Below are 17,947 nucleotides of genomic sequence, written 5' to 3'. Positions count from 1 at the left end.
TGTGGCAGTGTGGAGTATACACTGGAAGGGGCGGTCTGGAAGCAGGAGGACCAGGTGAGCCCTGGAGTGGTTAGGTCTGGGGAAAGGTCATGGGCATGGGGGTGCAGATTCTCTATTAATTCAGAACAATTTCCTGTAAAACCGAAGACTGTTGGAAAGAAACCTCAAGAGTGCCTGTAAGGGTTCTCCCAGGTCTTTGGGGGCCCCAGCCTATAACAATTAGGGGTATGAAGCTCCCTGGAAATCACACATTATTGCCCCTACTCTTCAGAAATTAAAACTGAGGCCTTGAAGAATGACTATCCCCTCAGGTTTGCCAAGGTAGACTCTAGCTGTTGCAGTAAGCACATGGTTGTGCTAACTACCATCACTGTTGTGATGATCAGGTTTTTGTTTTGTCAACTTGACTAGGTTCCAGTCCCTAATTATTCAAACATTGATGTAGGCATTTTGTAGCTATATTTGAAATTCATTCTAGATAATCTGGGTTAGCTTGGTTCAATCAGTTGAAAGGCCTTGAAAGCAGAGCTGAGACGTCCTGGTAGAGAAATTCCATTTGTAGAAGGAAATGTCAGCTTGTGCTGGAGAGTCCCATGCTGCCCTTCCCGGTGCCTTTCCCTAAGGGTTTCACATGTTCCTAGTCAGTTCCTGCAATAATGGAGGCCAATTCCTCACAATGCATATTGTAATACATACCTCCTACTGGTTCTGTTCCTTTGGTTGACTCTCAGCCGGTAGAACTCTCCAATAAGCATTAGGGAGAGAGGTTGTAACTTATCACCAGGTAGTCCTTCCGGGACCCAAGCTCCTTCTGTCCCATGTTCTTATAATTTGCTAGGGCTTTAGAATTTTTCATAGGATTTTTTTCTGATTTTTAAAAGATTTAGTTATTTATTTGAAAGGTAGAGTTACAGAGAGAGACTCACAGAGAGAAAGACCTCTTCCATCTGTTGGTTCATTCCCTAAATGGCCACAGTAGTTGGGGCTGGGCCCATCCAAAACCAGGAGCCAGAAACTTCATCCGGGTCTCCCATATGGGTGCAGGGGCCCAAGTAGTTGGGCCATCCTCTGCTGCTTTCCCAGGAGTCTTAGTAGGGAGTTGGATTAGAAGTGGAGCAGCTGGGACTTGAACTGGCACACATACGTGGTGCTGGCACTGCAGGCAGCAGCTTTACCTGCTATGTGACAGCGCTGGCCACAGAATTTTTTCAGTTGGTAGATGAGAGAAGAAAATAAAGCATGGAGAAGGCAATGCACTAGTAAACTCTTGTCCTAGAGGCAAGAACTTTGGCAAACTGGTATTCCATTGACAAGAGCCAGTGTCATCCCTGGCAAGGGTTCTGCGAAACGTGGTCCAGCACGACGCTCAGGAAGAAGGCAAGGACTCAGATACCAGAGGGCACTAGCTACACTGAACAGCCCTCCAGGCGAGTGTACATACTCTGGCCCCTTCGCTTTCTCTTAGTGGTGTTCTCAAATCAACTTTCAATCCAGGCCATAGGTTGAATTTCCTACAACAGTTGTCTCTTGGGTATCAAAATGTTGCAGGGCTAGAAACTGAGTGATGGCTCACATTTGGAATGTCAAGAAAGACAACTTGGGGCTGAAAGTGGGGAAATGAGATCTAAAGCCAGTGGGTGTTAGGGAACCTAGAATTCTCACCTAGTGGTTTTGAGCAACACACATTGACTACCCCAGAGTTGCCACCAGACTGGAACCTAAATCTGGTGTTGCTGAGACCCCTGCTCAGGAACTCTCGAGGCTGAAGCGAAGGTGTCGGTTGGGCTGCATTCTTGTCTGGAAGCTTGAATGGAAAAAACCCATTTACAAACTCCTTCAGGTTGCTGGCAGATCAGTGGATACAGGACTGAGGGCCCTGTTTCCTTATGAACTCTTCTTTTCATATTTTATTTATTTATTTAACAGGTAGAGTTACACAGTGAGAGGCAGAGAGAGAGAGAGAGAGAGAGAGAGAGAGAGAGAGGTCTTCCATCCGCTGGTTCACTCCCCAGATGGCCGCAATGGCCAGAGCTGTGCCAATCCGAAGCTGGGAGCCAGGAGCTTCTTCCAGATCTCCCAGGTCATTCTGCTTCCCAGGTCAAGGTGTGACACCTGCTCTGACATGCACTCCTGCCATTGGCATCCACTGCTAGTAAAATGATGCTGTCTAATCTGTGGCACCATCTATGCCCTGGATGCCATCTTAGACCCTGGCCCCCATGGCCACCTTACATCGTCAGCTTCGGTCCTAAGCCCCATGGCCCAACCACGGGTGTAAACTCCACCCCCACCCTAATGGGATTCCCTGCACCTACTTCTCACCCAGCAGCAAACATAGAACAGGGCCTGCTCCAGCACACGTCCCTCTCTCTCCTGAACCCTTTCTTGCTTTCTCTCTCACCTTTTTCCTCCAGGCTGTTGGGCTTCCTCTACTCAGCAGTAAACCTTTCCCTTAACTCTGGTGCTTGGTGTGTTTTGTGGCAGCCCCACATCCACTACCCTTACTAGCCACAAAACCAGTGGGACCCTTACCCGATCTTGAACCTTGACATCCCAAAATATGAGTTAATAAGCCTTTCTCCTTAAAAATCTAGCTGCCCCAGGTACTTCATTGCAGTAATGAAGAGTGACTAATACACAGAGCTTTGTTTCCCTTCCATCCCATCATTCATTCATCTGGGCATGTGAATTTGAAGGGGAGAGAATAGGATGGACTCCTCTGGTTTTGGATCCTAAATCTCACCCTGATCTTGCACAAATTGGGCAAACCAGATCTTGGGTTGGGGTCTGGGGTTGCAGACACAAACTGCTTGCAAAATTGTGTCCCATTCAGGTAACTGTCAAGATAAAGGGGGCAGGTCTCCTAGTACCATGGTGCCTGCTATGTAAAGTCAGCTCTGTTACTATAATGAAGATGATGATTGGACTGGATTCCCACAATTACCGCATCGGCTCTGCCTGTGGAGATATGAAAGGCCAAATGCTGGGAGTGACCCAGTTCCTTCTGTTGTTGAATTTTCCCTTCTCTAGCCAAATGGTTTTTTTTTTCTTCTTTTCAGGCTTTTCATGGGAAAGTCAGTTGTAATCTGAGGTGCCATCTGTCATTCCTGCTTCAAGCCAAATAACTTCATTAAAAATTGTGGGAGACTTTCTCCTGCATTGTTCTCAGCAGAAAGAAAGGAGGTGGCAGGGCAGGGAGGGTGTCTTGGAAGCAGAACTGGAGACCAGCATTTGGGCACTGATGGTTTTGGCGAAGTGACCTCAGGAAGCACCGGAGGGGGATGGGCAGCTGGGGGAGGGAAAGCTCAGACTGAGTGTTTTTAGGACCTGGGTCCTACGATCTGCAGCTACTGAGGCACAATCCCGCTGATAACCCTGAGAGGTTCTAAAACGTGTCCCAATCAAAGGGCAAGAAAACAGGGATGTGTATCACCAGTTCTTGTCCATGGGTGCTTGGAGGAATTCCAGGGGGCATTATTATCTATGATCTTGTGGTCCCCACGTTGGTCAACTACAAAATGGCAGCTGCAGGTGCTCACTAAGACGCCATCGTTGTGTACAGGGAAAATGAGTTCCGTGGGGACGTGATAGGACATGGAGACCATCTGTCGCCAGATATCCCACATGGTTACTCTTGAAAGTCTTCCTAGGCTGATAGGCAGGAAGGAAATACAGAGTCACAGAGCTGGATTTGGTTTGCGGTTATCGAGAGTTTTGAATTCTCTCCTCATGCAAGATGTTGATCTGTAATTTTCCTTTTTGGTGATGTCTTTGTTTTACTTTGGTATCAAAGCCTCAGAAAACGAACTGGGAAGTTTTTCTCCCTTGTCTATGTTCAGAGACAGAGTTTGTATAATTTTTGCTGTCCTATGTTTGAGGGAATTCACCGGGAGAGCCACATCAGCCTAGAATTTTCTATGTGGGAATATCTTTCATTATTAATTCAGCTTCTTTACTTGATATCGAACTTGGATTTTCTGTTCCTTCGTCTCTGCCTGAGTCAGTTTGGGTACTTTGTGTCTGGCTAGGAATCTGTCCATTTCATCTAAGTTATTTAATGTGTGAACTGAAAGTTGTTTATAATGTTCCCTTATAATCCTTTTAGTTTCTATAGGTGTGTAGGGATGTCTTCCTTCATTCCTGACTTTAGTAATTAGTGTCTTTTTTTTTTTTTCTCCTTAGTCTGGATGAAGGGAGATCAATTTTTTTGATCATTTCAAATAACTGACTTTTGGTTTCATTGATTTCTTCTGTTTGCCTTTTGATTTCTCTAGTTTATTGATTCATCCTCTTATTTTTTTTTGACAGGCAGAGTTAGACAGTGAGAGAGAGAGAGAGACAGAGAGAAAGGTCTTCCTTCCGTTGATTCACCCCCCAAGTGGCCGTTGGGGCCGGGAGTGTTGCAGCCGGCGAACTGCGCCAATCCAGAGCCAGGAGCCAGTTGCTTCTTCCTGGTCTCCCATGTGGGTGCAGGGCCCAAGGACCTGGGCCATCCTCCATTGCACTCTTGGGCCACAGCAGAGAGCTGGACTGGAAGAGGAGCAACCAGGACAGAATCCGGCGCCCCAGCCGGGACTAGAACCTGGGGTGCCGGTGCCGCAGGCAGAGGATTAGCCTAGTGAGCCGCGGCGCCGGCCTGATTCATCCTCTTATTGTTAATATTTACTTTTTGTTTATCCTGTGTTTGGTTTCTTTTTTCCTTTTTTATATTCTTTTTTTTTTTTTTTTTTTTTTTTTTGTGACAGGCAGAGTGGACAGAGAGAGAAACAGAGAGAGAAAGGTCTTCCTTTTGCCGTTGGTTCACCCTCCAATGGCCGCCGCTGCAGCCGGCGCACCGCGCTGATCCGATGGCAGGAGCCAGGATCCAGGTGCTTTTCCTGGTCTCCCATGGGGTGCAGGGCCCAAGCACCTGGGCCATCCTCCACTGCACTCCCTGGCCATAGCAGAGAGCTGGCCTGGCCTTTTTTATATTCTTGAAGTAAAATCTAATACCTTTGGTTATTGCTTTTGTATATTTTTATTTTTCTGTAAGGATTCAAAGTTGTGCATTTTTCTTTAAACACTGGTTTTAGGTACATCTCATATATATATATATTTAAAGATTTATTTTATTTTATTTATTTGAAAGACAGAGTTACAGAGAGATTTAGAAACAGAGAGAGAGAGGTCTTCCATCCGCTGGTTCACTCCCCAGATGTCTGCAATGGCCAGAGCTGTGTCAATCTGAAGCAAGGAGCTGGGAGCTTCTTCTGGGTCTCCTACGAGGGTGCAGGGGCCCAAGGACTTGGACCATCTTCTATTGCTTTCCCAGGCAAGAGGGGCAGCCAGGACTCGAACTGGTGCACATATAGGATGCTGGCCCTGCAGGCCAGGGCTTTAACCTGCTGCGCCACAGCGTTGGCCCCACATCCCATATATTTTTATATGTTGTGGTTTTACTTTTAAAATCTCCCTTATAAGTTCTTGATTTCTTTCTGTTATTAATTTTGAATTTATTTGATTTCACTGTGGTCAGGAAACATGCTTTGTATGATTTCAGATTTTAAACTGTATTGAAGTTATTTAATGACCTAGCATATAGTCCATCTCAGAGAATGTTTTGTGTGCAGTTGAAAAGAATAAATTATCTTGTTATTGGGTAAAGTGTTCTATGTCAGTTAGGTCAAGTCTTTCTCATTGTTCTCTGAATTACAGAGAGAGAAGCATTGAACTTTCCCAGGTAAAATTATTGAATGGAAAATTTTAATGCTTTTCTCGTTTCAATTGCACATAGCCTAGCATACAGGAGTCTTGAAAAAAAGATAATGAGAAATGGGTTCCATCTTTTAATTCCATTTCCATTTTCCACAAGATTTTTGAAATACCCTCATGTGATCCATCCTAGAGAATTTTTTTAATGATTTATTTATTGATTTGAAAGGCAGAGTTACAGAGAGGCAGAGGCTGGTGGGGGGGAGTGTCTTCTATTGGCTGGTTCACTCCCTCTATGGCCGCAACAGCCAGAGCTACACCAGTCCGAAGTCAGGAGCCAGGAGCTTCTTCCAGGTCTCCCACGTGGGTGCAGGGGCCAAGGACTTGGGCCATCTTCTACTGCTTTCCCAGGCCATAGCAGAGAGCTGGACCAGAAGTGGAGCAGGGACTCGAATCTGTGCCCATATGGGATGCCAGCGCTGCAGGTGGTGGGTTTACCCACTATGCCACAGAGCTGGCCCCTCTTTTGCACAATTGAAAATTGAAAAAATGTGGTCTACCCGGGAGAATGCTCATGTATTGAGAAGAATGTGCACTCTGCTGTTTGAGCAAAGTGTTCTGCATGTGTCTCCCAGGTCCATTTGGTTATAGCCTTGTTCTAGTTCTCTATTTTCTTACTGATCTTCTATCTGATTTTTCTATTCATCACTGACAATAGGGTATTTTTAGAACATATTTAGTATACATTTTCTTTTTTTAGATTTATTTATTTATTTTGAAGTCAGAGTTACACAGAGAGAGAGAGAGGGCGAGGCAGAGGCAGAGAGAGAGAGAGAGAGAGGTCTTCCATCTGCTGGTTCACTCCCTAAATGGCCGCAATGGCTGGAGCTGCACCAGTCCGAATCAGGAGCCAGGAGTTTCTTCTGGGTCTCCCATTTAGGTGCAGGGACCCAAGGACTTGGGTCATCTTCTACTGTTTTCCAAGGTCATAGCAAAGAGCTGGATCGGAAGAGGACCAGCTGGGTCTCGAACTGGCACCCATATTGGATGTCGGCAATACAGGCAATGGCTTTACCTGCTATGCCACATCACCAGCCCCCCAAAATAGGGTATTGAATTCTACATTATTGTAGATCTGTTTCTCCTTTTAATTCTATCAGTGTTTGCTTTGCATATTTAAGAACTCTGATGTCTGGTGTGTATGTATTTATAATGTCTTCTTGAGAATGTGATCCTTTTATCATTATATAATGTCCTACTTCATCTTGTAGCAGTTTTTGATCTAATGTCTATTTTGTCTCTTATAGTTATCCTTGTTCTCTTTTCTTTACTATTTTCATGGAGTGTATTTTTTCATCCATTCACATTCAATTTATCTGTGTATGTTCATAGAACCAAAGTTGGTCTCTCATAGATAAGGGATCATGTTTTTAAAAATATTATTTATTTTGATTTATTATTTCTTTGGAAAGGGATGGGGAATAGAGAGGGGGAGGAGGGGAGGTGAGAGCGAGAGAACAAGAGAGGGAGAGAGAGAGCTCTTCTGTCTACTGGTTCACTACCCAAATGCCTGCAACACCCAGGGCTGGGTCAGACCACAGCAGAAGCCTAGAACTCTATCCTGATCTCCTATGTAGGTAGTAGGAGCTCAAATACTGAACCCGTCATCTGCTGCTCCTAGGATATGCATTAGCAGGGAACTGTATCAGAAGTGGAAGTGGGACCCAATCCTGGGCACTCCAATATAGGGTGTGGGCATCCCAAGTGCTGGTTTAACCTGCCAGATCATAGTTTGTTTTAAAATCCATTAAGCCAATTTATGACTTTTGATTGGGGGGGGAATCCATTTACGTTTCAGATGGGTACTGATAGAGAAGAACTTTCTATTGTCATTGTAGTTGTTTTCTGAATGTCTTGTAGCTTTTTGTCCCCTCTTTTATTTTCTCCATTACTACTTTTCTTTGCGTTTGGTTGATTCTTTGAAGTAAGTTACCTTAATTCATTCCCTTCTCATTTCCTTTTGTGTGTATTTTGTAGATATTTTCTTTGAGGTTGCCATGGGGATTACAGAAAACATCTTAAAGTTACAGCAAATCTATTTTAAATTGATAATAGCTTAATTTCAGTCACAAAAACTCTGATCTTTCATAGCTTTGTTTCCCCTTCATGTTATTGATGTAATACATGACATTATTATATATGAGATATATTTTTTTAAGTTTATTTATTTATCTGAAAGTCAGAGTTACACAGAGAAAGGAGAGACAGAGAGAGAGAGAGAGAGCTTTCCATCCAATGGTCCATTCCTCAATTGGCCAGAGCTGTGCCAATCTGAAGCCAGGAGCCAGGAACTTCTAGGTCTCCTACGCAGGTACAGGGACCCAAGGGCTTGGGCTACCTTCTACTGTTTTCCCAGGACACAGCAGAGAGCTGGATCAGAAGAGGAGCAGCCAGAACTAGAACCGGCACCCATATGGGGTGCTGGTGCTTCAGGCCAGGAGGACATTAACCCACTGCGCCACAGCGCCAGCCCCATATGAGATATCTGTTAACATAGATAAATAGTTTTTTAATCCTTTATCTTTTAAATCTTATCAAAATTAAAAGTGGAGAAATGGACCAAAATTACAAATACCAAAATTATAAATAGAGGTTTATATATTTGTCCATATATTTACTTCTACAAGATTGTTGCTAAGAATTTCTTCGTATATGATGGTTTGCATTTCTCTTTATGCTTTCATTATTTTTCTTTGATTTTGACTTTTGACAGTTTGGTTGTAATATTTGATATGGATAATCTTAGTATTCTCCTAGTTGGAGTTCATAGATATTCTTATATTTGTGCATTCATTTCTTTCCTCGAATTTGGGAAGTTTTTGGCCATTCCTTAAACAGGCTCTCTCTCTCTTTCTCTCTCAATCTCTTGGTCACTCTTGCTTTCTCTCTCTGTCTCTCCCTCTCTCCCCTCCCCTCTTCATTCTGAGATTCTCATAATGCATATACTGTTCTGTTTAATGGTGTCTCATGCTCTTTGGATTCTATATGCTGTTTTCATTTTTTTTCCATTTTGCATCTCTAACCTGATATTTTCAAAAGACTCACCTTCAATTATTAATTAATTCTTTCTTCTGGTTTAGTCTGCTCGTGTATACTTTCCAATTAAATTATTGTAGTTTTCAGTTCAAAACTTCTGCTTGGTAATTTCAAAAATATGCAACTGATAAAAGATTAATATACAGGATCTATAGAAAGCTCAAGAAACTCAACAACAACTAAAACAAATAGTACAGTTAAGAAATGAGAAAAGGACATGAACAGGCAATTTTCAAAGGAAAATGTCCAACACACACATGAAAAATGCTCAGGATCACTAACCATCAGAGAAATGCAAATCAAAACTACGATGTCACCTCACCCAGTTGGAATGGCTCTCCTACAGAAATCAAAAGACAATAAATGCTGGTGAGGATGTGGGAAAAAAGGTACTCTAATCCACTGTTGGTGGTAATGTAAACTAGTATAGCCATTATGGAAGACAGTATGGAGATTTCTCAGAGATCTGAATATAGATCTACCATATGACCCATTCATCCCACTCCTGGAAATTCACCCAAATGAAATGAAGCCAGCATATGAAAGAGTTATCTGTACCTCCATGCTTATTGCAGCTCAATTCACAATAGCTAAGAAATAGAATTAACTGAGATGTCCATCAACCAATGACTTGATAAAGAAAATGTGGTATATATACATTATGGAATACTACTCAGCCATAAAAAAGAATGATGTCCTGTCTTCTGCAATAAAAATAGATGCAACTGAAAACCATTATAGTTAGTGAAATAAGCCAGTATCAAAAAGATACATATCAAATATTTTCTCTGATATAGTCAATTAATATTGAATGAAATGGTTATTTTGGCATATGTCATTTTTAGCTCATGTTTATACTCCTGTGGAATTGTAGTCATCTTACTTTTTACTTGTTCAGTATTATGGTTAGTGGTGAATTAAACCTATGAATATAGAGTGGATTAAAATTATGGCTTTGCAACAACTGATAAAGAGAGGGGAGAGAGGGAGAAAATGGGGGAGGGCAGGGGAATGAGGGAATGTGGTTGTCTTTTTGGAAATGTACCTATGGGATGCAGAAAGATTTTCCTTTTTATATTAATAAAACATTTAGAAACAGGTTATATCTCTTTTTCAATGTCCTTATTTTGTTCTTGCGGTTTTCCTGACTTCAGTTAGTTGACTATATTCTCTTTTAGTTCATTGGCTATCTTTAGGGCAGTTGCTTTAAATTCCTTCCTCAAGTATCTCAGAGGCCTGCCTTTATGTAGTCTGGAGATTTATTTCATTCCTTGTTCACTTCCCTTTTCCTTTGTGTGATTTGTGAACTCTGACTGGGATTTGGCATTTCAGGAAACAACCACCTCTCCCAGTACTTACGGACTAGCTTTACATAGTGGAAGATCTTAACTAACCCACACTTTCTGTGTATGAGTCTTGTGCAGGTGTTTTTATTCCATTTCCTAGTCATAGTAAATAGCTATTTTAAATTTCTGAGTTTACCCAGGAATTTTGTCCCTACTTCTTCTCTGAAACCTCTGTCCATGCCTTGCTCTCAGATGCCCCCCAAAACATCAACATCCATAGCCCTACTGTACCGTGTACCCACTTCGGCAACCGGCAGGCTGGTAGTCAAATGATGATGCCACCACACCCATGATGCTTCATGGTGAGAGAGGAACAAGCTCTCCAGTAGCCCTTAGATGATATTGTAAGCCATAACACTGCAAGTCAGCTTTAGGGGCTCTCTTTCACCCCAAAGAGCCTGTGGGAGCTGAGCAGCTTCCTCCAGTTCACTTCGCATTTTTTCTAGGCAGAGGACAGCACAAGGCGAAGCAAACTACAATGCAAATTTCTGCAGTTTTTTGGGTGTTTCCCTTGAGGGACAGGGCTTGCTGTTCATTATGCAACATCTTGCTGACTCCACTTTATCAAGGTTAGCTTTTGCATGGTAAATCTTTTTTTTTCCCTTTTCCTTTCAATCTCAGTGTATAACTTTTGCATCTCAAAGGCATACAAAGCCTATTATCAGCTTTTACTTTTTCAATTTAGTCCGACAATCTCTGCTTTTTGCTTGGAGCTTTTAGGGCATTCATATTTCATACAACTACAAACATGCTTTTATTTAATCTTCGATTTTGCTATTTACTTTTGTCTATGCCTCAGATCTTTTTATTTCTCATTTTCTGTTTGATTATATATTGTATTGAGTAAACAGCTCTTTGTGTGTGTGTACTGTTTTAATTCTTCTCGGGCTTTTTCACTGTATTTTTGAGTTACTTTTTAGGAGTTGCTCAAGAGATTGCAGTATGCATGTCTGTTTTCACGCACTACATCTACATAATACTGACTTACTTCTGATTATATGCTCGCTTGGGAAGGCTTCATTTTCTTCCCTGGGTTATGTGTGATTTATTTTCATGTCTAGAACATCTATAAAAGGGGGGCTTCAAAATGTTTGTGAAAAATGGCATAAAAGATAAATTTATTTGGGTGCAAAAACTTTGGAAATCATGTGTAGCCTTTTCATAAAATGCATTCTCCTGAACTTCTTGAAGAACTTTCAAATACATGGCTTTCAAAATCTTTTGAACCAAAATAGACTAGTCTTTTAATTCCATTTTCCGCAAACTTTTTGCAATCCCCTCATATATGTTATGTCATTATTTTTTTTTTCTTGTTTTCAAAACTATTGTGTTGTCTTTGGCTGCCTGCAGCTTGATTCTGATGTTTCTGGGTATGGTTCTTTTTGGTTTGTCCTTCTTGGAGATGCTGAGATTCTTTCATCTGCAAATCAACATATTTCATCAAATTAGGGAGGTTTGGGGGTGTTATTTTTTTCTATTCCTTTCTTTCCCGCCTTCCTTCTAGAATTCAGATGTTTAGCAGTTTCCCACAAATCGCTAAGACTCTGGTTATTTTTTGACTCATTTTTTCCCTATTGCTGTGGCTTCTATTTTACGGATCCTTTTTTTTCCATCTCAAATCTAGTTGTTGAGCTCATCTAGTAAACATCTTTTGTCTTTATTTCTCCATTGGGATTCCTTATTCATTGAGTCATTATCACCAAATTTCTCATTAGTGTTTTCACATAGTTTATTTCAATTCATAGAACATCTTTATAATAGCTTATTTGATATCCTTGCATGATAAATACACTTGTGTACAATTAGAATGAGATTCTGTTTCCTGTAGTGCCACTTCCACCTCACGATGGGTCAGACTTTGCTGTTTCTTCGCATGCTTTATAACATTTGTGAGAACTTGACATTAGGTAATATATTTCATGACTCTGGATTTTGCTTTATGTCCTCCTGCATTACAATCTGCCTGGGCCTAACTTGTGTAACCTATCTTTACTGCTGTGGGCAGGCGGTGATGACTCTGCTCAGTTTATCATCACTATTTTTTAACCTTGCTGCTTAGGGGTCCTCCTGGTGTCTGCAAAGCTGAGATATCAGCCAACGATTTGGACGCAGACTGTGTTCAGATACCTTGATCTCTCCTGCTACGAATATTTGCTGACAGATGTGTGTGTGAGCCTGGGATACACTCAGAGCTTCCAGCAGTCCTCAGGTTTTCCCTGCCTCTTTCTTTGTTCTTGTACCCTGTTTCAGTCTCTACTGAATGTAAGTATTGCTCTTCCACTCAGCGAACATTGTGTGTAGAGCTTACCTGGCTCCTTCTATGGTCTTCTCATTCTCAGGCTTCCTGCGTGGTGCAGAACTCACCTGACTTGGGGATCACAGCCCTGGGACGGCAAAGCTAAAGATTTTTCTCTTTATTCCCAACCAGTTTTTCACCACTTTCACGAGGCAAGACTGCAGGATTTTCACCCTTGAGTTCAGGCTTATTTTTGGCAGCACATCTGCTGAGTTTTCAGGACCAGGCTCACGCTGGTAAAATTACTCTTTGCACTCTCTGGGCTGGTGGTTGGGGCTGCCAGCAGTTCCAGGCGACATGGTCATAGCCACCTGTGTTCTTAGGTGAAACACTTGCAGTTTTTCAAGGGCAAAGAGTTCTCAGTTTGCTGTCTGACTTTAGTGATTCTACAATGCCTTAAAATGATTAGTTTTGATCTTTTTTCTAAAATTTTTTAAAAAGATTTATTTATTTGAAAGGCAGTTACTGAGAGAGAGAGAGACAGAGACAGAGACAGAGAGAGACAGAGAGAGAAATCTTCCATCCGCTGGTTCACTCAAAAGGCCACAATGGCTGGAGCTTGGCTGATCTGAAGCCAGGAGCCAGGAGCTTCCTGTAGGTCTCCCATATGGGTGCAGAGGCCCAAGCACTTGGGCCATCTTCCGCAGCTTTCCCAGGAGCATTAGCAGGGCTCTGGATTAGAAGTGGAGCAGCTGGAACAGAAATCATTGCCCCTATGGGATGCTAGCATCACAGGTAGTGGTTTTACCTGATGCACTACAATGCTGGCCCTGGTTTTTTTTCTTTCTAATTTTATACTTGTTTTCTCACCGAGAGAATCATGAATCCTTTCCCACCATCATAAAAGAAGCTCCTCCTTTGCCATCTTTGTGGACCAAGTTGTGACTTCCACAACTTCCATGTTGAAGCTCTAATTCTCAATGTGTCTGTATTTAGAGATAGAAGGTTTAAGGAGATCATTAAGGTTAAATGAGATCATAAGTGTGGGTCCCCAATCTTTTAGGATTAATGTCCTTATAGCAAGAAGAAGAGACACCATTAGTGTGCCTGAACCTAGGGACAGGAATTGGAGGACACACTGAGAAAGCAGCCATCTATAAACCAAACAGAGTTCAGCAAAGAAACCCAACCTGCTGATGCATGAATCCTGGGCTTCCATCCTCCAGGACTGTAAAAAATCAATTTATGTTGCTTAAGCCACATGGTCTGTGGTTATAGCAGCCCCCGCAGAAGAATTGCAACTATTATTTTTTGAAGGTTTTTATTTAATGAATATAAATTTTCATATGTACAGCTTTTAGGGATATAATGTTTCTTCTTCCCATTCCTGCCCTTGTACCCCCACTCCCATCTCACCTCCCACTCCCTCTCCCATTCCATTTTCCATTAAGATTCATTTTTAATTGATTTTATATACAGAAGACCAACTCTTTACTAATTGGAGAGTTTAACTATTTACACCCACACAGACACACAAAGTATAAAGTACAGTTTGAAGACAAGTTTTACCATTAATTCTCATAGTACAGCTCATTAAGGACAGAGGTCCAGCATGGGGAGAAAGTGCACAGTGACTTCCATTGTTAATTTAACAATTGACACTCTTATTTATGACGTCAGTGATCACCTGAGGTTTTTGACATGAGCTGTCAAGGCTATGGAAACCTTTTGAGTTCACAAACTCCATCGGTTTTCAGACAGGGCCATATGCAAAGTGGAAGTTCTCTCCCTTCAGAGAAAAGTACATCCTTCTTTGATGGCCTATTCTTTCCACTGGGGTCTCACTCACAGATATCCTTCATGCAGAATCGTTTTTGCCACTATGTCTTGGTTTTCCATGACTGAAATGCTCTCATGGTGTTTTCAGTAAGGCTTTAAGAGCTGATTCTGAGGTCAGAGTGCTGTTTAGGATGTTTGTAATTCTGAGACTGCTGTGTGGACTGTTTCCCATGTTGGAACTTTCTCTCCTTTGTAATTCTATCTATTGTTATTACCAGACACTTTGTCTTATTTATGTGATCCCTTTGACTGTTGGTCCTATATATATAATTAATTACATACTTAATATGATCACTTTATCACATAAGATGGGTTTAGTGCCATCCAGCTAAATGGGATCTATTATATTTTAAAGCTACTTTAATCATATTTTGCCTCCATGACTGTAAAAAAACTACTCTTTGCTCTATCACCAAGCATCTCTATATTGCTGAATCTAATAGTCAGTTCTCAATCTCCCAGGTTCCTACTTCAGATCCTCAGATCTTGATTTATTACCTGCATTTGGCACAGTTCAACTTTTCTTTGAAATAGCAACATGGACTATGATATGATTTTATTATAAGATTCATTTATTTGAGAGGCAGAGTTACAGAGAGGGAGAGATGGAGAGAGAGGTCTTCCGTTTACTGGTTCACTCCCCAGATGGAGGGGCCAGGCTGAAGCCAGGAGCCAGGAACTTCTTCTGGGTCTCCCACATGGATGCAGGGACCCAAGGACTTGGGCCATCTTCTACTGCTTTCTCAGGCCATAGCAGAGAGCTGGATCAGAAGTGGAGCAGCCAGGACTCGAACCAGCACCTACATGAAATGTAGGCATGCCAGTGGAGGCTCTACCTGCTACGCCACACTGCTGGCCCCTACTGTATTGATTTTTAAAATTGTTTTTAGATATTTATTTATTTTACTTGAAAGGCAGAGTTACAGAGAGGCAGAGAGAGAGAGAGAGAGAGAGAGAGAGAGATAGATAGATATCGGTCATCCATCCGTTGGTTCATTCCCCAAATGGCAACAATGGTTGGAGTTGGGTCGATCTTAAGTCAGAGGCTTGGAGCTTCTTCTGGGTCTCTCACATGGGTGCAGCGGCCCAAGGACTTGGGCCATCTGCTGCTGCTTTCCCAGGCCATAGCAGAGAGCTGGATTAGAAGTGAAGCAGCTGGGACTCTAACCAGCACCTATATGGAATGCAGGCACTGCCAGTGGAGGCTCTACCTGCTATGCCACAATGCTGGCCCCTTAAAATTATTTTTTGCTTTCCTGATTGGCCACTCCTTTTCAGGCTCCTTTACCAATCATTCTCCATATATCCAGTTTATTCATATGAAGTACTTCAGAATTCAGCCCTTGTATCTTTTATCTTCTCTATCTTTATCATGTCCTTAGTTTTTTTTTTTATTTTTATTTTTATTTTTATTTTTGACAGGCAGAGTGGACAGTGAGAGAGAGACAGAGAGAGAAAGGTCTTCCTTTGCCGTTGGTTCACCCTCCAATGTTTGTCGCTGCAGCCGGCGCACCGCGCTGATCTGATGGCAGGAGCCAGGATCCAGGTGCTTTTTCCTGGTCTCCCATGGGGTGCAGGGCCCAAGCACCTGGGCCATCCTCCACTGCACTCCCTGGCCATAGCAGAGAGCTGGCCTGGAAGAGGGGCAACCGGGACAGAATCCGGCGCCCCAACCGGGACTAGAACCCGGTGTGCCGGCGCCGCAAGGTGGAGGATTAGCCTAGTGAGCCACGGCGCTGGCCTCATGTCCTTAGTTTTATCATTTAATACTATGGCTTCTAGAAAGTATAAAACCTACATTCTAATCTCTAGCTTAGACCTCTTTATTAAATTTCAAATTCCGATAGCCATTTGATTACTATACTCCTTTACATAGATTTCTAACTTAAAATTAACATGTCCCAAATACAGTTTCAATTTGTTGATTGAAGTGAGCTTGCACCGAAATTTAGTAACAATTTAATTCTTTCAAAATATTGGGGCCTTTTTTTTTTTTTTCTCTAACATGTGTGCAATATGCACCAACTGCTACTGTTAATCTACAAATATGGCTGGGATCTGGCCACTTCTGGCCATTTTCACTTCTGTCACCCTGCTCCCATCCATCATTGTTTCTGACCTGATGAAGGTGATGGCCATCGCCTCCTCATTTGTCACTTTGCTGTCACTCATTTTCTCTACTTAACACGAAAGGCAAAGCAATTCCATCAAAGCATGGTGGATATCACGATTTCCTGGCTCAAAACCTCCTACCTGCGTTCTGTTTCATTGAGAGCAAAAGTCTAAGTTCTGGTGAAGGCTACCCACATCTGAGCCCCCTTCCCACTCTGACTTCTTATCTCCCTTCCATGCCTTATTTATGTAGAGAATTAGCACCTTCTAACTTCCTGCCTTTTGACTTAACCAAGAAAGGTTACTCTCCCTTCCACTAGAATATAAGCTCCATGAAGACAGGGGTTTTGGGGTGGGTTCCACTTTGTCTATGCTGTGTTCACGGTGCCTGGAGAATGCCTGCTATCTAACAGTTGTTAGTTGAATAAATAGATCACTGCGTGCAAACTTAATTCAGAAAGGAACTGTATTCTCATTTGCATGTTCCCAAATTGTAGAGTAGAACTTGACTCAGGGGGATCCACACATTCTCCTAAACAACTGTTTGGATGAGTTCTCTATATATGAACAATACCAGATATTCAAGTAGAATACAATCCCTCTTTTGTACAGCTTCTAGGGATTAGCAGAATAAGGAAAAGCATTCTATGAGCATGGAATGACTTTGATATCAAACTGACAGGGTTGTTTTGGGAAAGGAAAACTTTAAATATATATGTGTATACACATAACACACACACATGCACATACACATATATGTAAATCTGCCTATATGAAACATAGAGTTACAGAGAGGGAAAGAGAGAGAGACAGAGATCTTCCATCTGCTGGTTCACTTCCCAAATGGCTGCAATGGCTGGGACTGGGCCAGACCAAAGCCAGGAGGAGCCAGGAGCTTCTTCCAGGTCTCCCATGTGGGTACAGGGGACCCTGCACCTGGGCCATCTTCTGCTGCTTTCCCAGGCCATAAGTAGGGAGCTGGATTGGAGGTGGAGCAGCTGGCACCTGAACAGGCACCAAGATGGGATGCTGGTGTTGCAAATGGCAGGCTTAACCTGCTATACCACCACACTGGCCCCTGGTCTCAGTTTATAAACAGAAATGTAAATAGCCCAAACAAAATTTTAGTATATCAGTTCCAATTTTTAAAATAACATTTTTAAATTTTAAGTTTTTTATTCATATAAGGTTTTCAGATTTCATGTATTTCATACATACAGATTTAAGAGCACAGTGATACTTCTACCCTACCCACCCTTCTGCCCCTGCTCCCACCCTCCCTCCTCCTTCCTTTCGTATTTTTTTCTTTTAATTTTTGGGAAGACATACATTCAGTTTATTTTATAATCACAAGCTTAAGCCTCCACTAAATAAAGAATTCAACAAGTAGTAAGTTGAAAAATCACTATTCCTCAATAGTATAGACAAGGACTGTAAACAATAATCAAATCTCAAAAGTATTAATTTTGCTCATATGTACCACATTTTATACTCTATATATTAGTTACCACAAATCAGGAAAAATATATATGATATTTCTCTTTTTGGGACTAGATTGTTTCACTAAGCATAATGGTTTGCAGTGTAGCCGTTTTGTTGCAAAAGACCGGATTCCATTCCTTTTTGT

General features: G+C 42.0%; 1 long non-coding RNA gene across 1 annotated transcript in view; it reads left to right on the top strand.

Annotated features, from left to right (window-relative positions):
• The window catches only part of LOC138850216 (uncharacterized), a 222,428-nt gene that overhangs the window by 29,195 nt on the left and 175,286 nt on the right, over positions 1-17,947 (top strand). The gene's annotated exons all lie outside the window — the stretch shown is intronic.

Source organism: Oryctolagus cuniculus, chromosome 6 (assembly GCF_964237555.1).
Source record: "Oryctolagus cuniculus chromosome 6, mOryCun1.1, whole genome shotgun sequence".
Lineage (NCBI taxonomy): Eukaryota > Metazoa > Chordata > Mammalia > Lagomorpha > Leporidae > Oryctolagus > Oryctolagus cuniculus.
The sequence above is the reverse complement of the archived record's forward strand: the minus strand, read 5'-3'. Positions and strand labels throughout refer to the sequence as shown.